Source organism: Triticum aestivum, chromosome 3A, assembly GCF_018294505.1.
Source record: "Triticum aestivum cultivar Chinese Spring chromosome 3A, IWGSC CS RefSeq v2.1, whole genome shotgun sequence".
Taxonomy (NCBI): domain Eukaryota; kingdom Viridiplantae; phylum Streptophyta; class Magnoliopsida; order Poales; family Poaceae; genus Triticum; species Triticum aestivum.
The window spans coordinates 417,191,584-417,200,718 of record NC_057800.1 but is presented as its reverse complement, the minus strand read 5'-3'; the positions used below and the strand labels follow the sequence as shown (position 1 = coordinate 417,200,718).

The 9,135-nt window shown below is 39.9% G+C and overlaps 2 long non-coding RNA genes across 6 annotated transcripts; both read left to right on the top strand.

Moving 5' to 3' along the window:
- The first annotated feature begins 1,201 nt into the window (after positions 1-1,201).
- On the top strand, positions 1,202-3,132 carry LOC123061473 (uncharacterized). 3 transcript variants are annotated; one of them, XR_006429063.1, is made up of 3 exons: positions 1,202-1,940; positions 2,016-2,765; positions 2,846-3,132. It is a non-coding gene; the product is annotated as an uncharacterized lncRNA (long non-coding RNA). The 3 variants fall into 3 exon arrangements; XR_006429064.1 differs by having other exon boundaries at positions 1,202-2,749; XR_006429062.1 differs by having other exon boundaries at positions 1,202-2,765.
- A 1,154-nt stretch (positions 3,133-4,286) lies between these two features.
- LOC123061471 (uncharacterized) lies at positions 4,287-8,715 on the top strand. 3 transcript variants are annotated; one of them, XR_006429054.1, is made up of 4 exons: positions 4,290-4,845; positions 4,969-7,598; positions 7,698-7,752; positions 8,509-8,715. It is a non-coding gene; the product is annotated as an uncharacterized lncRNA (long non-coding RNA). The 3 variants fall into 3 exon arrangements; XR_006429052.1 differs by having other exon boundaries at positions 4,287-4,845; positions 4,969-5,055; positions 6,821-8,715; XR_006429053.1 differs by having other exon boundaries at positions 4,969-7,752.
- Positions 8,716-9,135: the final 420 nt, after the last annotated feature.

The following is a 9,135-nucleotide window of genomic DNA, read 5'->3' as shown; positions in this document are numbered from 1 at the left end:
TCCGGTGGTCCCGGTACAATACCGATGACCCCGAAACTTGTCCCGATGGCCGAAACAGGACTTCCTATATATAAATCTTTACCTCTGGACCATTCCGGAACTCCTCGTGACGTCCGGGATCTCATCCGGGACTCCGAACAACATTCGGTAACCACATACAAGCTTCCTTTATAACCCTAGCGTCATCGAACCTTAAGTGTGTAGACCCTACGGGTTCGGGAGACATGCAGACATGACCGAGACGTTCTCCGGTCAATAACCAACAGCGGGATCTGGATACCCATGTTGGCTCCCACATGTTCCACGATGATCTCATTGGATGAAACACGATGTCAAGGACTTAATCAATCCCGTATTCAATTCCCTCTGTCTAGCGGTATTTTACTTGCCCGAGATTCGATCGTCGGTATCCAATACCTTGTTCAATCTCGTTACCGGCAAGTCACTTTACTCGTTCCGTAACACATCATCCCGTGATCAACTCCTTGGTCACATTTGCGCATATGATGATGTCCTACCGAGTGGGCCCAGAGATACCTCTCCGTTTACACGGAGTGACAAATCCCAGTCTCGATTCGTGCCAACCCAACAGACACTTTCGGAGATACCTGTAATGCACCTTTATAGCCACCCAGTTACGTTGTGACGTTTGGTACACCCAAAGCATTCCTACGGTATCCGGGAGTTGCACAATCTCATGGTCTAAGGAAAAGATACTTGACATTGGCAAAGCTCTAGCAAATGAACTACACGATCTTTTGTGCTAGTCTTAGGATTGGGTCTTGTCCATCACATCATTCTCCTAATGATGTGATCCCGTTATCAACGACATCCAATGTCCATAGCCAGGAAACCATGACTATCTGTTGATCACAACGAGCTAGTCAACTAGAGGCTCACTAGGGACATATTGTGGTCTATGTATTCACACGTGTATTACGATTTCCGGATAATACAGTTATAGCATGAATAAAAGACAATTATCATGAACAAGGAAATATAATAATAATACTTTTATTATTGCCTCTAGGGCATATTTCCAACAACCAGCCCATCTACAGGTATGGTAGCTCCTCCACCCCCTCTCTTCTTTGATAGTGATTACTTTGTTGTTGTTGCAGAAATAACCAAACATGTTTGAGATTTCAATAAAAAGGATTTTATTTTACTGGCCAGTTCTAGAGAGAGAGAGAGAGAGAGAGAGAGAGAAAGAGATGTATGAGAAACCAAGAAAAAGAGGAGGACATGTACATTTTTCTTGAGTCCTCACTGTAACTATTACATTTTCAGATATTTCATCCCTTTCCGTGTGTGCATAATTGACCAGCCAACATGGTGACCTATCCCCAACTGAATTAACTTTACCCTCATATCAAACAAAAATGACTTCAATTGCAACTGAACTTATTCATATAATTGTAATCACTAATTGTTAATTCTCATTAACCTCTAATTAAGTATTCAAAATATCACATTACCATTGATACCATGTTTTGTATTTTCTTCTTCTATTATGAACTGCACAAGGAACACTCCACAACTGAACTTACTTAAGCAGGCTCATAGATGATATCTTGTCTGCGCAGTGGATTACCTAGAATACTGGACTTTCCATCAGCTTATTCATGACTGCACTTACTTTTTGTCAGCCTATGTGCTCAAAATAATGAGAGGATGAATGGTTTAGTTGGACACTGACCTGCTTCTTCCTGGTGATATCCATTGTAATTTTTGTTGGCGATATAATGTGCTTGACAAGCTGCCGAGATAATTCATATGCCTCTCAGTCATGTTTCTTATATTTTGTATACTTTCATTTACTAACTCAATCTAACTCACACAGTATAACTTTATTGTAGTTGCTTGAGCTGAAGCATTGAGATGGTGAAACATTAACTATTGCTGATTCTAAACTTGGAAATGCTATAAAAGAGAAGTTGGTCAGTTAGGTTCCTTAGTTGCGCTGTTCCTGTAGAATTACCAGTTCCGCTTACAGGTTTTATGTGCTTTTGCAGAAAATTGGCTGCGTTCACAATAGTGATGTGATGGAGCTAATGAGAGGGCTCATAAATCAGCTTAGTGAGCTTATATCTTGGTTGGGCACACAGGACCTTGGTCCGAGGAGCTTGGGACTTTCCCACAACTTGTCTAGATACAAGCTGAAATTCAGTCCTAAAAAGGTGAGTCAATACTGTGATTAGTTCACTTGGCTGAACCATGTTAGTACAGAGCTAAATATCCATAGAAAACATGCAAAGTTTCTGATAGATCTTATTCAGATGTTGTAAACGACGTCAACTAGATGCTTTTTGTCGATATTGCATTATTACCAAATAAAACAAATAAAATAATGTGGCTTTGTGGTTTGAGACTGATACTGATACTTCATATTAGTTGCTAAAAATATGTGCTTCAGTATTTGACTACTTGTGCGAGGGTGCACATGTAAGCCGTGATGGGTTTCTAGAGTAGGTTATGTCTCCATTATGAAATTTTCCATACCATGCAATAACCTGCTAAAAATGGATATTCTCAAATAGTACTAAGAAAATAGTATTGTTTCTATTTATTTTAATATGAGCGCCTCTATTTAGAGGATTCTATGTCTAATTATTCAAAGTTCTAATATATGAAGATATATGCTCATCTTTATTTTGTTTGATGCATTTCTCATTGAGAAACTGGAATATGAAACTATTATTATCTATCAGGTGAGGAATTCATGGGCTTGTAACATGGAAAAATAATTGTAAGTGTAGTTTCAGGTAAGAACATGGCGAATATAACAGCCGAAGAAGGAAGGGACATGAGGCTGTAATGTCTTTTTTATTCCCATTCCTTTCAGGAAGTCACAGCTAGGAGTGGTGGGTGGACATATAACTGTCTGTTAGCCCTTTTATGTGTTTCTGAATGAAGTGGGAACTAATGCTAGATTCTTTTCCTGATACATAATTGATATGTACACTTACCACACTATCGTGATCACAAATGTTTACAACTGTCTGAATCGTGTGATTGCAAAGTAGAACCCACATGATTGATACTGATGATGTAATGTGTTATCTGCAGTATATCTCAATTTTGAATGTGACATGTACTGTATGTATATGCAAAAATTGAGCTTTTTGTCAACCTCTATGTTGCCTGAGTTTCCAACTTTTTTGCTTGCTCCGATCCTTCATTGTGCTTGTTAGCAATACTACACTTTGTTATTTTCACAAGGAGTGTAGTTCCATGAAACGTGAAATTTTATTATGTTAGGTGTACATTTTACCTATGGCACTAACCTCTTTTATTTGTCTATGTAATGACCATATGCATAAATAGTCGAAAATGGTGTTTGAATACTTCATTTTTAGTTGATTCTTACTATGCACCTGAATGGTTTCTAAAATTTAAAATTATTAAAGAAACACAATTTGTTTCAAAACACATTGGATTTGAATTTGGACCTTGCGCCACTTGGCTCTAGCTATGTTACATGAATAAGATAACAAAATATGCATGCTCAAGTATACATTTTCAAATATCCTTCATTTTTCATCTTAAAGGGTTTGAAGTAGTACCCTAAGTGGTTGCTAAAACCTACTTCTACTAATGAAGTCAAATTATTTCAAAACACTTCGGGTTTGACATGGTCTTTGGGCTTGCTCAAACATGAAGTTATTGAAAAAAATGAGATTTCCTTGATATATGGTTCTACAAGTGTGTCATATGGACCAATGAAAGCAAAGATATTCCGGAGATAATAACTATATGGGCTACTCCAAATGGTCTGAGAGTGGAACCAACACCTTTTATAGGCCTTCAAGTACCTGTGTGGAAGTCTACCATGCAAGCATTATCCGACGACTGGCACTCTGCTTTTTCGTACATATCCTCTGAAGACCATGATCAGACTAAGAAGATGCCTAAATATGCTGTGAGGCTGCCTATATATAAGTGTATTTCTGTAAATTGATACCAGTCATTCTACTATCTGTAAACCAATTTAAGTCATTCTACTATCTGCAATACAATCCCCATTACATTATCTTTTCATCTACATTTCTTACTTATTCTTCACTAACATTGCTTCTAATTGACTTCTTGCGCCATTGGCGCAGCCGGGTCATCTAGTGAGACATATAAAGGACGCTATGCTACCCGCCCTCTTGGAGGCATTGCGCGCTAGCGATTCTGGATCGAACGATGCATTTACTGTATTGCTTTTTACCTTGGTGGCAGCTGGTAAACCGTCCGTCTCTTGTGCACGCACAGGCTTGGGCTGACACTGCATGATCGGTGGGCTCGTTCGTCGGTATGACCAAGGAGCAGTGTGTGGGTTGTGCGGGCACCGCGTCACGGGTGGCTGCTGCTTGGTCGAACAGGTGAAAACCTAGCACACGACGCACATGACTTTCCTCCTCCTCACTTTTACACCCTCGTCCTGCCCGCCGCCGCCGCCATCTCCTCCTCTTCCCCTCTCGTAGCGCCTCCGCCTCGCCTTCCCCACACAACCAGCGAGGGGCATGGTTCCAGATCGGGCATTGCCATGGAGAGCAGGAGCGGCCGGACGGTTGGGCTGAAGGAGTAGGGGAGGCCTGCGGTGGGGGGAAGGAGCAGCAAGCCTGAGATGAGGAGAAGCCGGCGATGGCGATAAGAAGCACCGGTGGCAGCGCTCCGTCCGGGCGGCCCTCTCCATCTTCCCTGCAGCTCCATGAACGATGACGGGCAGGAGGAGTAGGCCGACCCTGGTTTGTCATTGAGGCCCTTTTGACGCCGCGGGCCATGGGATTCCGCCCTTCTCAACCCGAGGGCGCCTCCCCTTCCCCACCCATGGCTTCCAGTGAAGCTCGGCTACAGGTGAGGGTGTCTCTTTCCTTTCTCTTCTCTTATCACCACTGCGCCGCCTCCTCCTCCCCTCCACTTCTCCCATCCTCCTCTGCCCCAGCGCGTGGTCTCCGTCGCTAATCTCTTTTCTTTCAGCTTACTTCAGGGGGCCCCTCCATGGTGCTCGTCGATCTGGACAAGGGGAGCAGCAGCGACAGCCCCTTTCTTCGCACGCAACAGCAGGTAAACCGGACCAAATCCACCTTCTCCGATCTTGTTGGATTCACTAAAATTACCAGTGGCAGCTTTACTGCGGTCCAGTGAGATTACTTTGAGTCCATTGCTTTTTCCATCCTCTGTTTCATCATTGAAAGGAATCGAATGTGAGATATTGAGCATGCCAGCACTTTGCTGAGATCTGGTAGATGAACGTCTTGTGCTCCCCTGCAAAAAAAAAAGGAAAATTTTCTTGACAGCCAACTTCTATGCACTGCATCTGCCATGGAATAGTAATTATAGCACTATCCTTGCCTCCAAGAGTCCATTTATATTAGAAACTGAGACTAATTACTATAGCTATCAATTCACAGCTAGATCCATTTTAGCTGAGTTCACAACAGCTTCACAACAAATTTTTTTGGTTTCTCCAAGGAACAAGTCCGTTTCATCCCGCAACGCCTTACCATCAACTGAGGACGCTTGATTATCATTCGGCGGATCAGCATCTAATCTATCTTCTGTAGGATTAGCATTTTCTTCAAAACAATTAGAGTGAGTAGTAGCTGCTATATTCCTGAAACATTGTTCCGCAAGAAACAGAGGTTAACATCTTTCCATGTCGATGACAAATTTCACAGGATGGCTGATAACTAACAGAATTTCAAAAATATGAACTAAGCATACTGATTAGAAGTTGATCCATGGTATATGTGTTCAGCAAGTTGATCATTCCGATCTTGAGCATGTTGAGGGAAAGTGTTCCTATCTGCTTCCTGAAAACACGAATAATCATACGCAATGCTACAACGTTAAACAAGCTAATTACAGGACCATGATCATACCATATTGTAAGATGAGGAAGGGTTGTTTTTTGACAGAGTTGCTTGTTGATGATTGGGATTATATATGTTTCCAGGTTGAGGTATATTGCCTAAACTGTCCTGCATCAGTATAATCAATCAAATAATTCAGTAGATTCTGATGTTACTAATAAGTAATAATAGCATTCAATATACAGATGGTAAAATAGCTGTTGTAACTTGTAACAGACAATTAAAGACGCAAGTACATGCAGTCATGCAGAGTCATACATAAGATATTCAGCAGATCAAAGCGAAGTACTCCCTCCGTCCGAAAATACTTGTCATCAAAATGGACAAAAAGGGATGTATCTAGAACTAAAATACATCTAGATACAACCTCTTTTATTCATTTTGATGACAAGTATTTCTGGACGGAGGGAGTACTTTGATAAGTATTTTTTCAGATGACTGACGTCTAGGAGAAACTAGGCATGAGTTATAATAAGATAGAGCTGAGGAGCTAACCCAGGCTGCCTAGCCCACCATTCATGGTGCTAGACAGTAAGCCCCTTTGGTTTTAACTATTAGGATCCCATGGTTATGGGAGTGAAGAAGATATCACTTTACGGATTTGATTTAGTTGTTTGTTATTATGTACCCGTGTTGGATGTTCTAGAATCAAACAAATTTATGGTTTCCTTCCCTTTTTTATACATAGTATTTATCTGGAATTTTGGTTTTTGCGCATTGAATATGCAAGTTTACACATTTAGTTTCCAAGTTTATTCTGAAGTAGTACAATCTCCAATTGAAGTAATTTATTAAGCTAGCTCCAAGCAGTACATGAACAAGAAACTTCAATTCTTTTGCACCCTCCATCAGCCTTAAGAAGTACTATCTCCAACTTTAATTTGTCTAGCTACAAAAACTTATTCTGAAGTGATGCTCATGTTGCTTCCTATTGCGAGCACTCGTTTCATGTGCAGATTGCAGTCACAATGACAAGCTGTCCGACCATGTCTGCAAGGCCAAAGCAGAAGAGTTGAAGGAGATCTTATGGTAAGAAGAAAAATAAATGCTACAATCCCTCTTTTGGTTTGTATCGTTCAGTTGTACTTTGACTCCATGTTTTCTTCAATTCCTGTGATGATAGGATCAAGGTAAGTATGGAGAGAGAAAGGTTGAAGACGTGCAATGGAAAATTGTTATTAGACTTGCTTAAGAATTGCCTTTTTGTTATTTGATTACTTGGCATGCTTAAACCCAGTAACTCGATTCTCTCTAAACGCTCCTAAGCCTTTGTGAGGTGTTACTTGAGATCTTCTATCTTAACCAAGAATTGAAGAAAGCATGAGACACAACCAAGAATTTATTTTACACCACACCTTTGCTGTCATTTATTTTGCTCGGTGGGCCTGCCAGACATCAAGACTATTTATATGTTCTGTAGTTATTTCAAGAGTTTTTTGTAGGAGTTTGAATGGCATAGTCTCCCTATTTGTGTGTGCGTGTGTGCGCGCGCGCACGTGTGTGTTCGTCGCTGCGCATCTTTGCCGTTCCAGCTGCTCTGTTTCACTCTAAACACCATGAAGTTTATTTCAGGCTAGAATATGTGTTGTCATTCTTTTTTTTAATGAGTTTCTTGAGTTGATCTAACCTGAACCTTGAGAGTTCTAACTTGACCATGCAGAGTTAGCAAACTGAAAGATTGTGAGAAGATGTAAGTTGGCATCTTCGAGTTGCTTCCAGTGTCTAAATTTCAATGTCAGTTCTAGAGTTTTTCGAGCACGCAGATTTTCTATTTGTTTAGGCTACGGTTCCAGCAATTTATAGCAGTGGTTTCATTTTTGTTGTGTTTTCCAGAGGCTAGAACTTTGATGGATAGTTGTTAGTGTGATTCTATGGATACAGAGCACAGGTAAATCACTTCTCATCGCCCTGTTTTGTCAGTATCGATAGTCTATTATCTTAGTATACAATGCATTTTTCATATACAAGATTTGACCGAATGGTTCTGATGCCACAAAGTGACCGTGCTTTGTTAGTACATCTGTGAATACTTATGGTTTATTCAAGACACATTCAGTTTCTTTTTCCTTCGCAAATAGTCTGTAGATGTAGCGTTGGTCTGAGCCACTAAAGTGTCGTATACTATTTCCTGCCTGCTCATTTTCTGAGAACACTAACTGCTAGCTTATACATCTTCTTGTCGAGTTAACAAGTTAATATATTTGTACATCTCTGAAAAAAATACAGTAAACACCCATCCTGAAGTTAGAAGTGCTTGCTGAATAAGTGTATAGTTTAGAAATGAACTCCATGGATGCTATTGTTCATGGTGCTTGAATATGAATTGAATAAGGTGCTGTAATTTTAATTTAATTTGACGGTAATCTTTGGATAAAAGACATTCTTTTGGAAACTTGATAGTGTTTATTAGTTACATTGCCATATTTTAGTTTTATTAATTGCTGTCCCGGTAGATGCCATCATATCATGCATGTTCTTTCAATCTACTCTTGATATTGTTTTGCCTCTTTTTTTCGTGCCTATAGAGTTATATTGTGTTTACTGAGATGAGTTTTTTCATAGCATAGTTTTAATTAGGTCTTTCGGTTTGGTCAACTAACAATAGTCATGCCTCTAATCTTCCTCGGCTCTACTTTTTATGCAGGTTCAATTTAAAGGAGGCACGAGTTAGTGGAAGCCATGTCGAAAAAAATTTGAGCCTACGATAATTCATGAAATTTTATTATGAAGCACTTATTTGAAACATAATCTGCTTGATTGCCCCCTATATAGTTTGATTTAAGCTATGAATCCATACTGATACTGAAATATGAATGCCCTCTTTGGCTGATAAGGTTATGTTTTATGCAGACATAATATTTGCTAAATTGATTTTATGGATCTATCACCTCAAATAAGCTTCTCTTTCTTTCTTTCTCTTTCAAACGATTTAAGGTGCTGACCTATGCACTATAATACCCACATAATACCAGGTTCTAATTGGCTTTTTGTGCCATGGGCGCAACGAGTCATCTAGTAAAAATAACATCAGAGCAATGACTTAGTGAAATTCTAAGTCCCTGAAATCAGCAATATTATGAGAGTTACTTTGCATGCTTGTGCTAGTCATCACATTGATCAAAAAATACATGTCATACACCCTTGTAAAGATGGCATAGCATAGCCCAAAACACATGTAAAGCTCATGCCCATATGAGGCACACAACAATTGTAGCAAAAATGACAAATGCTCATACTCTGCTAAGAAACAGGAACTAACATTTTATAGCAC